Below are 15,364 nucleotides of genomic sequence, written 5' to 3' on the forward strand. Positions count from 1 at the left end.
TAGATGGGACAAGAATTACAGTTTTGGGGTCCCTTATGCATTTGTTGTTTCACTATATAAATGACATTTTTCATCCCAAACCTAAGAAACTTATTGTTGATTTCCATCTCACTGGCACATCAGATTCCAAATTTGTTCATCTCTTACCCTCCTTATAAAGCAGAAGAATAACAAGTTAACACTGTTCATCTGTCAGGATATTTTATCTTTTATTTATTTATTTTTTTAGTTTCAGTTGTGTAATATAAAGATTCAACAATTCTATACATTATTCCATGCTTATCAAAATAAGTGTACTCTTAATTCCATTAACCTCTCTCAACCATTCTCTACTCACCTCTCTTCTAGTAACAATCTGTTTGTTCTCTGTATGTAAGTCTGTTTGTTTTTCTGTTCTTTTCTTTGCTCATTTGTTTTGTTTCTTAAGTTCCACATATGAGTGAAATTGTAGTGTTTGTCTGTCTCTGACCGACATATTTAGCATTATATCCTTAGCATTATATCCTCTAGCTCCATCCATGTTGCTCCAAGTGACAAGATTTCCTTCTTTTTTATGGCTGAGTAATATTCCACCATGTATATATACCAGGTTTTTATCCATTCATCAGTTGATGGACACTTGTGCTGCTTCCAACATCGGCTGTTACAAATAATGCATGCAGAAAGTGGTCACTTTTCTATTCATAGAGCTGCAGCTATTCTTCTTTTAGATTTCTGGTTGAGTTTGCAGGTGTTCGGAATGTTTTGATAGCTATCTAGCTAAGTTCTGGGGACCAGATGAAACTAAGTTCTCCTACTCTTCCACCATCTTGATTGTATTTTCTCTTTTAATCATAAAGTCTTTTATAGGACTCCAGCATTGGGCTTCCTCTTCAGGACAAGGGTGGCCATTTTGTGAAATCTGCTTCTGCTCAGGCTCTTTGACTCTCTGCATAGCATAGTTTGTGTGGCTTTTGCCATTTCTTGGATCTTTCTGGGAGCCTTATGTATATTTTGGATTTGGTGGATTTTTCTTTCTCTTCATTTCATTAAAAATGGAGTTTTTGTGTGTGTGTGTGCTTTCTTTATTTTCCATACTGTTATGCATGCTTTCCAAGAACAGAAGGGGGAAATTCCTACAGTTTTGTATTGATGCTGTGTTTATTTCTTTTGTTGTCACTCACATTAGAATGAGTTGGATCCTCCTGGATCACTAGCCAGAACTCACTGCAGCATGTAAAATGAGGCCAGAGTAGCTTTCTAGACTTCGTTATTCCAATGCTCCTTCCATCCACACTGGTGGCACATTTCTGGGTCAACACACCTCCTCTGATTCTCAGAAATTAACCTGGTTCTGGATGACTTTTGCTTCTGTCCCTGGATTTTCCCAGTCTTTCACTAGGAACATGGGGCCCATTTCTGCAGTAATACCTTATATGCCAAAAGTGATCTTGCTGGTGCTTCCTAGATCTGTCACCTATATCTGCAGTCTCCCTTCTGTGCCTGTAAACTCTGTTTCTGCCAGGGCTCAAGACCAATTCAAGGCCGCCTGTAGAGACCTTCCTTCTCAGGATGGGGCACATTTTAGTTAGGTATCAGGTATTTTGGCATCATGAGCAAGATAACTGTTGCTACCACATAACTTCATGGTTGTCTTCTTTGCCACAGGCAGTAGGCCCAGAATTTCCTGAACATGTTGTTTTGCCTGTTCCATTAGTCTCAACTGCCAGTTGCCATGCACACATATAATTTGAAATTGGTGAGTTTTCTCTCTGTTTTAGTAATTATGTCCTTCAGGTTTTTATTTTTCTCTTTGGTTTGCCCCTTATGTTTTCCAGTAGGACAACTCAGAATGAAGCTACCACCATTTTCCTAGTAGAAAAAAATAGCTCTTCTTTGAGTTTTGTGTTTCTGCTTCTTTATGGTCTTCCTTCATATTGGTTACAATCTAATATTACATATTAATCGTATTATATTAATTCATGTTGAAATGTTTATAACAGTTGCCACTTAATTATAATATTTTTTGGTTTGTTTTTTTTTTTTTTTTGGACTGAGGATATGTTTTATGCTTATTCCCCACTCCCATGTCCCCACATTTTATTGGTTCTATGATATCTCCATTTTTTTTTTTTAACGGTAGGAAAGATGAGTTTTCTTAGAAGAACCATTTCCAAGATATTCTTTCAGCCTGGGGGGAAAAAAGTAGTTTCCCGAGCTTGTAATTATAAGTTCTCTCTTTTGTTGCTACCTAGATGGTCTCTTTTCTTCATATGGTGCTTCTCTGTATTCCTAAGAGCCAGCTGGTTTCTTCTGTTTCCTCCAACCAAATCACATCCAGAAGAATATCTGCCACCAGCCATGTTCTCCCCATTTCCCTCAACACTGCTGCAGTCAAGGCACATGGCCTCTGAGTCCAAGTTGGACCTTCACTCAATGAATAGCTGTTAGTTCTGAGATCTGCTCCTGGCTTCTCCTCTCACCTCCCTCCAAGAGCTCTGCCTGCTCAATCTCAGTTCTGTTTGATCTTGGCAGATTTCACCAGAGTTGTGGTGGACAGGACTTCAGAACTGTGCTTCCTCCACAGGATGTGAGAGCCACTTTGGGAAATCTGCTACTAGTCAGGCCCTTGGATGCTCCTGATGGCATTGTGTGCATGGTTTTTGCCAGTATTTAGATATTTCTGGGAGTCTTATGTATATTTTGAATTTGGTGGATATTTCTTTTTCCTAATTTCACTGAAAGCGGAGTTTGTGTTTGCATGCTTTCTTTATTTTCCATGGTGTTTTGCATGCTTTCCAGGAACAGAGGGGGGAAATTCTGATGCAAGTGGTCAACATGTTCCTCTCAAATTATTCATCTCAAATAACTTCATGTTCAATTTGTTCAAAACACTTTTCAGAGTTAACATCTTTTCCTAGCTATTTTCTTGGTGATCAAGAAATGATTATGCCTTTGAAACAGTTGCATAAAAGTGGTCTGTTAATTTCTGCTTTTATTCATATACAAGATTCATATTCATATTTTTCTTCCAATACAAAATATTTTTTCTTCGTTATCTTTATATAATTTTAATAAAATTTTAATATCTACACGTTCCTTGTGGAACAAATCAAAAGTACCCCTGCTGGTGACATTTCTGTTGTTTTGACTTCAATATTACATCCAAAAAATATTGTGTTTCCAACCAAAATTAATGGAAACAAAGAAATTTCAGAAAATGTGTCCTGATATGCTATTCTTTTTTTTTTATAGAATTCTTTTTTTTTAAGATTTTATTTATTTATTTGACAGAGAGAGATCACAAGTAGGCAGAGAGAGAGAGAGAGGAGGAAGCAGGCTCCCCGCTGAGCAGAGAGCCCGATGCGGGACCCGATCCCAGGACCCTGAGATCATGACCTGAGCCGAAGGCAGTGGCTTAACCCACTGAGCCACCCAGGTGCCCCCTGATATGCTATTCTTTAGTGATTTATTTAAGTTGCAGAAGAGAATTAACTTTGGAAAGAAAAATATCATCTTTTCCTTTTAATTGAAAAGAAAAATATCAAGAAATTAACCTAAATCATGTGTCTTGTTAGCTCAAGGAAAATGTCAGGAACAGGTATTGAAACACAAGACAAGAGACTTAAGAAAAGATGCTTCTTGGCAGTCACCTCATTTTGGCAATTATGCTTTCATCAGAGTGAAGAATTGATGTCCCATAAAAGCCCCATCACTTTAGCTAACACAAAAGGATAGCAGTCTGCCATGGAAGGGGAAAAGTTTATTGTCTGATTGCAGACAAGTTATCTAATATTTTTGGCTCTCTCTTTCCTCATGTGTAAAACAGGACTGAGAAGAATATATCACTTGGTGTTGTCATGATGATGAAATAAAACAATAATTTATGTATGTTGCAAAGCACATAGTAAATTTAAAAATTGGTAATTCTTATTTTATGGATTGTGGTGAAAGAATACTTCTCTTCCACCCATAAGAGAAGTGACTGCGCATGGTGGATGCTGTGGTGTGCTGTACAGATTCTTACTTTGTGAATTAAACACTCATTCTGCCAGCCACTGGGACATTTGGCTGCTAAGTGATCAAAGCTAAGCCAATGACTGACTAATCAGGAATTCAAAAGCATGGACCCATTGCCTGAATGTGGACATCTTTGAAAGACAGTCTGGGCTCCAGTGTTCCCTAGTGGGCTGGTTTTGATCTTTGCTGCAACTGCGTTGCACTTCTCCCTCTGCTCCATTCTGCTTTGTTCACTCCCTCCTTCCCCCCTCCCCCACCAGGCTGCTTCTGAGAGCATTTCCCAAGAAACTTCCTTTCAGGAAATCTGTCTCAGAGTCTCTATCTGGAGCACCCAACACAGGACAGTGTGACTTGCAGAATGCTGAAATTTCTTCCTTCTGGCCCAGTTGAAATGTCAAATACTAATGTCCATCATTCATGCATTCACACTTACTATCTACTCATTGAGGACCTGCTACATGTCAAATTATTGTATGTCTTTTTCAGAATTTTTCGAAATGCACCTTTTCTAGCTGGAATGAGGCACAGCTCTTAAACAAGAGCCAAACCTTCTATAACCTGTTGGCAGCAGTGAAATTTTTCTGATTGTCTGTTACCAATCAGTGTCAGCTAGCAGGGAACTTTCTGTAAAAAGGTTTATTAGAAAAGATTCACTAAGTAAAAGAGGTATACACTGGATTTATGTTGAGAAAAATAATGTAGCAGCATGAATAAATTATGAAAATATGCTATTATAACACAGGCGGTACATTAGAATAACAGATGCAAACTTGTTTTGTGAATTATGAGGTTATTCTCAAGTTATGTATGATTTTATTCTCAAGCTGTTCATTGCATCTTTTCTCCTATTTCATTTAATTTGAAAGCATGTTTTTTCTAAATGGGGACTAGTTTATGCTCTAAAATTAGAGGCAGCAGGGCGAAATGAAAAAGAGCATAGGTTTTAGTGTATAAGGATTTGGGACTGAATTTCTTTGCCACTTTATAACTGTGACCTTGGGGAAATCACCATGCTCTTTGAACCTAGACTTCCTTGTAAGTTAAATGAGGATACTAAATATCTACTCCCTCAGATTTCCAAGATAATTAAATGAGTTAATACATATAGGAAGCACTATGTCACTTAAAAATAACTCAATAAATAATAGTAATTATTATTATTATTATAGTATCTATGTTCATACACAATGCTCATCAGTTGACAAACCTCACTGTACAATTAATGCATCAGTAATACTCAGAAATTCAGGATTTCCTAATGTGAGCATTTAATCTGAGAAATCATATAAGAGAAAACTCTCATCTAGACCAACTAATTCAAATTTGTGAGGATTAGATGAGTTGATTTATATATATATTATATGTATATTTGCATATATATATGCATTTTAAAATGCAAGGCACATGATAAAAATGAACTTTTTATAGTTGTTAATGAGCACATCTCTTAAATAAAACTTTATTAATCACATAAACACTAGGATATTTGTTGAACTAAGAAAACATTTTGTTCTGTTATTAAAATTATCAGTCTGCTTCAAGTTACAATAATATGGGCCTTACAATCTTTAGCTATTTACAGCACAGAAAACTGTTCTAAAAAAATGTTCTAACCTGGTCACAGAGAAGTAGAGCTAGGGCTGTATCCATATATTGAGTAGTTAAACTTAGCAAAATTAAAACAAACAATTATTGAGCATATATTTTACTTAAAACTTTGAGAGAAATGAAGTTCATATATTTTTTTCTGAACTTTCCAAAAACTAATACTTTCTTTAAATTTTCATGCTTATTGAAAAGCTATCTTTCTTTTTAAAAAGATTTTATATATATATACTTTATATATATATATATATATATATATATATATATATATATATATTTAACAGAGAGAGGTAGCCAGAGAGGGAACACAAACAAGGGAAGTGGGGAGGGAGAAATAGGCTTCCCACCAAGCAGGGAGCCTGATGTAGGACTCGATCCCAGGACCTTGGGATCATGACCTGAGCTGATGGCAGATGCTTAATGACTCAGCCACCCATGCACCCCAAAAAGCTGTCTTGAATACACCCAAGTTGGATCCAGACCAAATACCTTGGCACAAATTAGGAGTGGGGCTCAGTCTATTTCCAAAGTTCCAGATTGAAAAAAAAAAAAGATTTCTTTTACTGGTCTACATACTTTGGGAGTTTTGAAATATTTCTTAGAACATTGATTGTTTCTAGAAAATGTAATTTAGGGCAGGATTTTGATGCACTTTGATGTAACCACTGCAGTCAGATCTGAACTAAACACTTCTATATGTCTCCATGCCAAAAAGACCATCAAATGCATTAGCTTGGAGCAACACAGATTTATATGTCTTTATATTCTAATACTTTAAAACTCTTCTGTGATTGTGTGTGGCATGGAAAGTAAATGATTCAATAGTAATCATAAATGAGAATTTTTCATTTTACATGGATCACATTTGTAATGGTTCCCAAGGAAGAAAAAATTACTTCATAATTTATGTACATCTATGGCTTTATTTTCCAACCTTAAAATGATAATTCAATGCTGATAAGGTTACAGCAAAGCAGCAGAGTTGTCAGGAGAGAGGAGGTTCTCCCCTATTCTGTGATCTCAGTGAGTAGGAGTCTTCTGGCAGATGAGGGACTGTCAAATGCCAGGCAGGGTTCTGGTTATGGGGTAGCCTAGCTGGCAAAGTGACTGTGAGGCCTACAGTGGGAGTCCCATGCAGTCACAGCTAATATAGGATTTGTCTGCTAGTGGCAATGGTTTCTCCTGGTAAGGTCAGATTTAGAGAGAAGGAAGATAAATGTAAATCTTGGAGCTCTGTTGTAAGGGACCTATACTACATTTCTGTGCTCTTTTAGGCAAGTTACTTTAAGTATCGATGACTGCTCTATCAGATGGGAAATAACGCAGTTAAAAAGATTTTGAAACACATAAAGTGCTACATAAACATAAGTTATTACCAGTATAATTTAATTCATTTTTAGTGGGTTTTAAATGTCAAAGATATTTAAGTGTTTCATTTTCCTCCTCTAGACTAACATAGTGTTGAGAACATCCTTTCTAAGGTACAGGGCAGAGGAGGGCTCTGTTTGCTTTGTCTATTCCCAGAATCCTTCTTTTTTAATGAGCAGCTTACAGAGATGCTGTCAGATGGGTATGTGACTGGCTGAAATTTCGGTTTAACAGAACTTCTCTAAGGAGACAGGATTGGCACTTATTAAAGAATAACCACAAATTCTATTTTTTTAAAACATTACTATTCACTCAAAACAAGAGTTGAGAGCAGAGATCTAGATATGGATATTGTAGAGAGGATTTTTTTTTTCTCTTCTCTTGTAGAGACCCCTCAATGAAGCCTCATTCAGCTTCACAGATTAATGTCACCCCATTTCACATGTCCACCTTTTTCCTTTCCGAGGAAAATGAGAGTAGTAAGATTCATGAATGAAACCCTGTTCATTTAAAAGGTCTTCTCTTTTCCCTCTGACAAAGCTGTTAGTTCTATGAACAACAACAACAACAAAAAATGGCAATGCCAACAAGAAGCTAAGCAAAGAAAGAACCTAAAAGTGTGGCCACAAATTGAAAGAAAGCTTTTCCATTATTAATTCAACAGAAGATAATTGGCAAATATGGCATACATTGATGGTTTCCTAACCATTCAAACTCCTAGTTCTTGGCTGGTAGGAGAAACCTCCAATCACAAAAAGTATAAAAAGTCAGACACTCACTTTCCCACCGGCTTGCAGTAAGGGTGTGGGCATAGTATGTAAGTTGAGATAGTCAGAAGTCACTTCATAGGGGTTCTGGGAAAGCTTTGTAAAGTGCAAACTCAGTTGGCATGACTCTACAGGCTTTGTCTTTTTTCTTCTGTCTGCCTATGATATGCAACAAGATGCCTAATGTTTGTAACCATAAGGACAAATCCATATAATAAACAAAGTGAGTTGAATTGCCTTGATGGTATGAGTTCTGGACTATTTGCCTTCTGAATCTCCTAAATGAGAAAAACAGAACAACAACAAACAAACAAATGCAAGTCTTAATAGACTTAGCCTTGTTAGGTTCTTTGGTGTCTGCAGTAAAATTTCTTTGTCCCTAATGCAACTAGATTCAATTTATAGTAGTGTCTGGGTTACTATTTTCACAATATCTTCTTTGACCAGTTAATAGAACACGTTTGATAAGAGATACATACTATGGAAAACCAGTAGTGAGTGAATTTGAGGATGGCCTTATAAACTTAGGAAAGGTCAACTCCACTTATTCTCCTACTTTGATAACCTTTCATAGGTAGGTAATTTAGATTTCACTTAAAATTATTTGCATTGTTTAAACTTTAGAAAATATACTTCATCATTTGTAAAAAATTAAAAATGTGAATAATTTATATAATTCTCATGTTGCTTTCCATCATTGTTGTATTTGATTTTTATGATTTGGTTGCCAGGGTTTTGTAAAACTGAATATGTTAGGAATTTCATTTGGCTTTTAGAGATAGAGACCGGAGATAACATTGGCTTAGACAAAGCTTTCAAGGTGCTAACATAAAACAAATTCAGGTACAGGAAGTCCAAGGTTGATGAGAAAGGGTTACTATTATCAGGGACTCTACCCCCTTTTAAGATTCTTCTGTTTTCTTATAGTTAGCATATAATTTTCAACCCAAGGGTTCCTGATAACGCAAGTGGTTTCTGGAATTCAGTCTTCACAACTGAGTTAAAGGCAGAAGCAGAAATAAGGGGGAAGGCAGCATGGATTTCCCATTCAATAAATTCCCTTTATATTTAATTGACCATTCCCATATGTAAGGACAGCTGTTTTTTTAGTATGACACAACACTCAATTCTGTTAGTGAAGAAGGGGAAAATGGCAATTGAGTAGGCAATTCTCAGATTCTGTCACACTCAATATGTAGAAATTTTGCCTTAGTACTGTTATAAAATGCAAGTTATGAGAAAATCTAAGGGGGAAAACACAGAAAATAATTTGTTCTGATTTTTCAGTTTTAAAAAATGAAATTAAGGGGCGCCTGGGTGGCTCAGTGGGTTAAGCCGCTGCCTTCGTCTCAGGTCATGATCTCAGGGTCCTGGGATTGAGTCCCACATTGGGCTCCCTGCTTGGTGGGGAGCCTGCTTCCTCCTCTCTCTCTGCCTGCCTCTTTGCCTACTTGTGATCTCTCTCTGTCAAATAAATAAATAAAATCTTAAAAAAAATAAAAATAAAAATAAAAAATGAAATTAAGTTTGCCCAAGAGTCATTTAAAAAATTCCATTTTGTTTAGGATTGCTAGAACATTCCAGGGCAATTAGAGTGGTGATTATAGTTTGGACACTAAAATGATGTTACAGTTGTCCCCCATTATCTGTGGTTTTGTTTTCTACAAGTTTTAGTTACCTATGGTCAACCACACCTGGAAGCAGATGTTCCTCCTGATTTGTGGTCAAAAGGTCAATAGCAGCCTAACACTGCATCACAATGCCTACACCATTCACCTCAATTCATCTCAACAAGTAGGTATTTTACCATCTCACAATATCAAAAGAAGGAGGGTGAATACAGTTCAATAAGATACTCTGAGGAAAAAACCACCACATTCACATAACTTCTGTTGCAGGACATTGTTATAATTGTTCTAAATTATTATTAGTTCTTGTTGTTAATCTCTTAATGTGTCTTATTTATAAATTAAACTTTATCACAGTATGCATGCATAGGAAAAGCATAGTATATATGGGGTTTACTACCATCTGTGGTTTTGGGGATTCATTGGGGGTCTTTCAATACATCCCCTCAGGTAAGGGGAGACTAATACATTTTTTCTTCATCACAGAGATGCTATATCTTAGTCCTTCTTTTTTTAATTGCCTTTTGTTTCCAGTTTGTCTTATCCACATTAATTTAGTTCTTGCAAATGCTAAAAAAATTTAAGTTCCACTAACACTACCAACACAGTATCTCAGGATAAGGAAAGGAAATATGGGTATCCTATACTGCTTGAAATAAAAGATAAAATAGAACCTAAGTAACTAGAAATGCTTATCAACATACAATTGATATACTTGAAATCAACTAACATGGTCTGATCTACTGCCAATGTAGTAAAGTGTACATATACACAGAGTTATATATGCATACAATGTCTATAGACATATACACAGAGTTCAAATTCTCAGTACACTTTCACAAAAACAATCTAATTAAGATGAATTTTTGTTGAAACTGAACCCTATCCTAAGTATGTCCTCAAATAGAATTTCTCTGAAGCATTGCATTAAACCATTTTATTCTCAATGAGATGGGCATGTTATGATTCCTTATATTGATGAAGTAAATGAATTTACCATAATCTTCTTAAGTGGTCTATTAAAAAATAGCCTGGTACATTTATGTTCAAAATTTTAATATCTGGTGGCACTACAATTATGTCATAAAAACACATTTTTAAATGTTGTGATTAAAATTTGATATAATGAATCTCTTACAGTAGTCTTATGTAATAATTTATGGTTATAACCCCACACACAAATACACATGCACACATCTGGACATACATACATATATGTATGGTCATTCCATTTTTGTTAAGTAGAGGCTGTGTATCCTTGGACAACCTCTGTTGTACTGTTACCATATTTGTAAAATAAGCATTATACCTATCTTTAAAGTTTCCTGTGAGAAAGAAACACATTCAGGATATTTGGCTTATACTAAATGATCAATAATTTTTTTCTATCATGCCAATTATTAATATAATGATCATCATGACAACTATCCATCCATTCATTAAATTGTAACAGTATATAGAACACTATACTTGCATCTAGTTCTTCTCTTGGTTTTCTACTAAACTCATATACAACATAGGCAAGTCACTTAAGTATTCTGTGGTCCATTTTCCTCAACTACAAGGTAGAACTAACCCTCAGAGTCTAATAGTAGTCCGATAAAGCTTTCTGCAAATGATGCAGTACTTTGTACTGGCTATACTATACATACATCCACTAGACACATGAGGAACTGAATTTTCTACTTAATTTTAATTGATTTAATTTTAAATAGTCCCATGGATCTAGTGGCTAGTGCATCAGACTGTGCAGATTTTTTTAAAAAGATTTTTATTTATCTGACAATGACACAAGTAGGCAGAGAGGCAGGCAGAGAGAGAGAGAAAGGAGGAAGCAGGCTCCCTGCTAAGCAGAGAACCTGATGTGAGGCTCGATCTGAGAATCTTGAGATCATGACCTGAGCTGAAGGCAGAGGCTTTAACCCACTGAGCCACCTAGGCACCCTTTTTTTTCTTTTTTTTTAAAGATTTTATTTACAGACTGTGCAGATTTATGGCATTCTAAGATTCTAAGTTTACCTGTATTTATCAACAAAATAACAATGTAACTGGAAATATATTTTATAGCTTTGATATTCATTAATTCCCCAAAGCATTCTACCTTCAGGGAACATCTGAGGTGTTATTCGTGACTGAGATAGTTTACTTCTTTTCACTTATGTACACGTCAATTTATTTTCCCCTTATATTTGCATATTTTAATGATGAGTAGCCACTTTCCTATTAAAGTATTGTTTGTGGTTTTAATTTACATATTAAAGATTTCTTAATATCTGGTAGTCATGCTAAAGTTGTCTTACAAAACCCCAGAGAAAGAATAAACATGTCGAAAATGAAAAATGTAGGCTAGATAGAATACGGGGTTTTCCACCCTGGGTACACATTAGAATCACCTGGGAGGCTTTAAAAAAATCCCACTCTTTGAACCCTCTTCCCAAGGATTCTGATTCAGTTGGTCTAAGGTGAGGCCACGCATTGGTATGTTTCCACATGATTGAAATAGGCAGTCAGGGTGAGAACCACTGGCTAAAACCTTTGGGGAAGAATAACGTGTCATTAATTCTCACAGCATCCCAGGAATTAGTGCCATGTGTTGTTATTCTCATTTCAGAGTCATATTTATCAAATTTCATTATGCATAGAATTCCCTTAGGAGCTTCGTCTTGACAGGCTCACTAGTGATTCTGATGCAGAAGGAGCTTGAATCACATGTTGAGAAGTACTGCTTTGGCGAACACAGAGTTTATGCCAACTCATTAAGCTTTGAAATGAGTTGGGATGAGATATGAAATAAGTAAGAGAAAAAACTTTGACTACTGCAAAATGTTATATTAATATGAAGTCTTTTATATTTGTTAGATTCCAGAAAATGGATTAGGAATGAATGCAGCATGAAAGAAGACGGTGGTGATGATGCAGGTAGGATGGTGATAACAGAGACAGCACACTTAAATGGATGAGGTCTGGAAGGAGATAATGGGTGTCTCTATTTGCCTCTTTGATGGTGGCTCTAGGAATTTAGACAGGAAAGGATGGTTTTGGTGTGTAACCCATAACAATGAGTTTTTTATTTTGCTGCATGTTCTCTCCTAAAGGCCTACTAGGGTGCCATGTATTACCATGGTAAATTTAAAATGGCCTGGTTCTGGTCCCTAGTCTTCGCAGACCTAGAAGCCCTACTTTGTCTGAAAGTACATACAACCATTGGAGGCTATAGGTTTATTAACCAAAGTAAGTCAACTGATGAAAACAAATAAGAATGCCAATTTATCAATTCACAATGAGAAATTATTGCTACACAGAGTGAAATACTAATGTCTCCTTGATTAATGCATTTTATTCCTATAGATCATGTACATGAGAAATGAAAACATAACCTAGGGTCATTTGCCAGCCATGATATAAGAACAAAGAGAGTACTTAGATTAATTGAAGTGTCATGCTTCCAGACAAAAAGGAGATGGAAGCATCTGTTTCACAACAGACACGGTCTAATAATGGTCTAGAACACCACAGTCCCATAGCTGGATTTCCTTTCCTCTGGGCAGTGTGAGGATAGTTGCTGCTAACATTTCCCTCTGTGACTTTCCTTCCATTGTGCTTTCATGGCTAAATAACTGTTCTTTTATAGGTACATGCTTTCTCTAGATATGATAATGCATTTAACTGGATTTTAGTCTTCTGTTAGCACTGACTCACAGAAGTTGCAAAGAACAGACACTCTTAGATTTCCACAAGTGATAATGAAAGCTGGTGTATTATAAGATTTCAGGGAAGGAATAATTTTGTATATGATATCTATCAACAGTGGAGGAATTGAATATATTTCATGATACAACAATGACTCTAGTGACCTTATATTAACCCAGCTTTTCTTTATATTTCTCTTCCATTGCTGCCAGTCCTCTTTGAGCATCCTGAGAGAGGTTATGATTTGATTTCATTCTTACTAAGAGAAATACCCACATTGGGTGGGGTTCCTAGGTCATCTCTTTCCATAAGCTATTTGTCTTCTCTATGTTTGATTTGTCGATGGCTGCCTTTGTTAGAATGCTGGTCTGTGATCTCAATACAAAAGACATGGATATGTGTGAAAAAATTCCTGCTCCTGTCAGCTTCCTTCACAAGAGGGCTGTAGACTTATTAGGTTTTAGGTCTTCATAACCTTTATAGTTCATGTCAGGTCTTGCAGGGCTAGAAGTGAATGTATTTTTTTGAAATTCTTTCTAACTCTTTTCTTGTACCTTGATTTTAAAGTTTAAGTCTCAGAGAGCAATCTAATTTCCTCTATTTAAAAGTTCTTTTTTGGTCAGGATGACACTGAAAGTATAGATTGTTCTAGACAGGATAGAAATTCTAACATTGTTTATTCTCCCAATCCATGAGCATGGAATGCTTTTCCATCTTTTTGTGTCTTCTTAAATTTCTTTCATGAGTGTTCTATAGTTCCTTGAGTACAGATCCTTTACCTCTTTGGTTAGGTTTGTTCTCTGGTATCTTATGCTTCTTAGTGCTATAGTAAATGGAAAAATTCTCTAATTTCCCTTTCTGTATATTCATTGTTAGTGTATAAGAAAGCAGCTGCATCTTTCAAAGCGCTGGAACAAAAAATCCTAAAATTTGTAGGGAACCAGAAGAAATCCCGAATTGCTAAGGAAATGTTGAAAAAGGGAAACAAAACTGGGGGCATCATGATGCCTGATTTCAAGCATTACTACAAAGCTTTGATCACCAAGACAGCATAGTACTGGCACAAAAACAGACACAGAGACCAGTGGAACAAAGTAGAGAGTTCAATTATGGACCTGCAACTCTGTGGTCAAATAATCTTCGACAAAGCAGGAAAAAATATACAGTGAAAAAGTCAGTCTCTTCAATAAATGATGCTGGGAAAATTGGCCAGCTATGTATGGAAGAATGAACCTTGACCATTCTCTTACACCATACACAAAGATAAACTCGAAATGGATAAAAAAACCTCAATGTGAGGCAGGAATCTATCAAAATCCTAGAGAAGAACATAGGAAGTAACCTCTTTGACATCAGCCACAGCAACTTCTTTCAAGATATGTCTCCAAAGGCAAAAGAAACAAAAGCAAAAATGAACTTTTGGGAAAATCAAAAGCTTCTGCACAGCAAAGGAAACAGTCAACAAAACAAAGAGGCAACCCACAGAATGGGAGGTAAGATATTCGCAAATGACACTACAGACAAAGGGCTGATATCCAAGATCTATAAATAACTCCTCAAAACTCAATACACACAAAACAGATAATCACATCAAAAAATGGGCAGAAGATATGAACAGACAGTTCTCCAAAGAAGACTACAAATGGCTAACAGACACATGAAAAAATGTTATTCATCATTAGCCATCAGGGTGATTCAAATCAAACCCACACTGAGATACTACCTTACACCAGTTAGAATGACCAAAATGAACAAAACAGGAAGCCACAAGTGTTGGAGAGGATGTGGAGAAAAGGGAACCCTCTTACACTGTTGGTGGGAATGCAAGTTGGTGCAGCCACTTTGGAAAACAGTGTGGAGATCCCTTAAGAAATTAAAAATAGAGCTACCCTGTGACTCTGTAATGCACTACTGGGTATTTATACCAAAGATGCAGATATAGTGAACAGAAGGGCCATCTGTACCCCAATATTCATAGCAGCAATGGCCACAGTCGCCAAACTCTGGAAAGAGCCAAGATGCCCTTCAAACAGACAAATGGATAAAGAAGATATGGTTCATATATACAATGAAATATTACGCCTCCATCAGAAAGGATGAATACCCAACTTTTGTATCAACATGGATGGGATTGGAGGAGATTATGTTGAGTGAAATAAGTCAAGCAGAGAAAGTCAATTATCATATGGTTTCACTTACTTGTGGAGCATAAGGAATAACATGGAGACATTGGGAGAAGGAGAGGAGAAGTGAGTTGGGGGAAATTGGAGGGGGAGACAAATCATGAGAGACTGTGGACTCTGAGAA

The sequence above is a fragment of the Mustela nigripes genome, chromosome 5 (assembly GCF_022355385.1).
Source record: "Mustela nigripes isolate SB6536 chromosome 5, MUSNIG.SB6536, whole genome shotgun sequence".
Lineage (NCBI taxonomy): Eukaryota > Metazoa > Chordata > Mammalia > Carnivora > Mustelidae > Mustela > Mustela nigripes.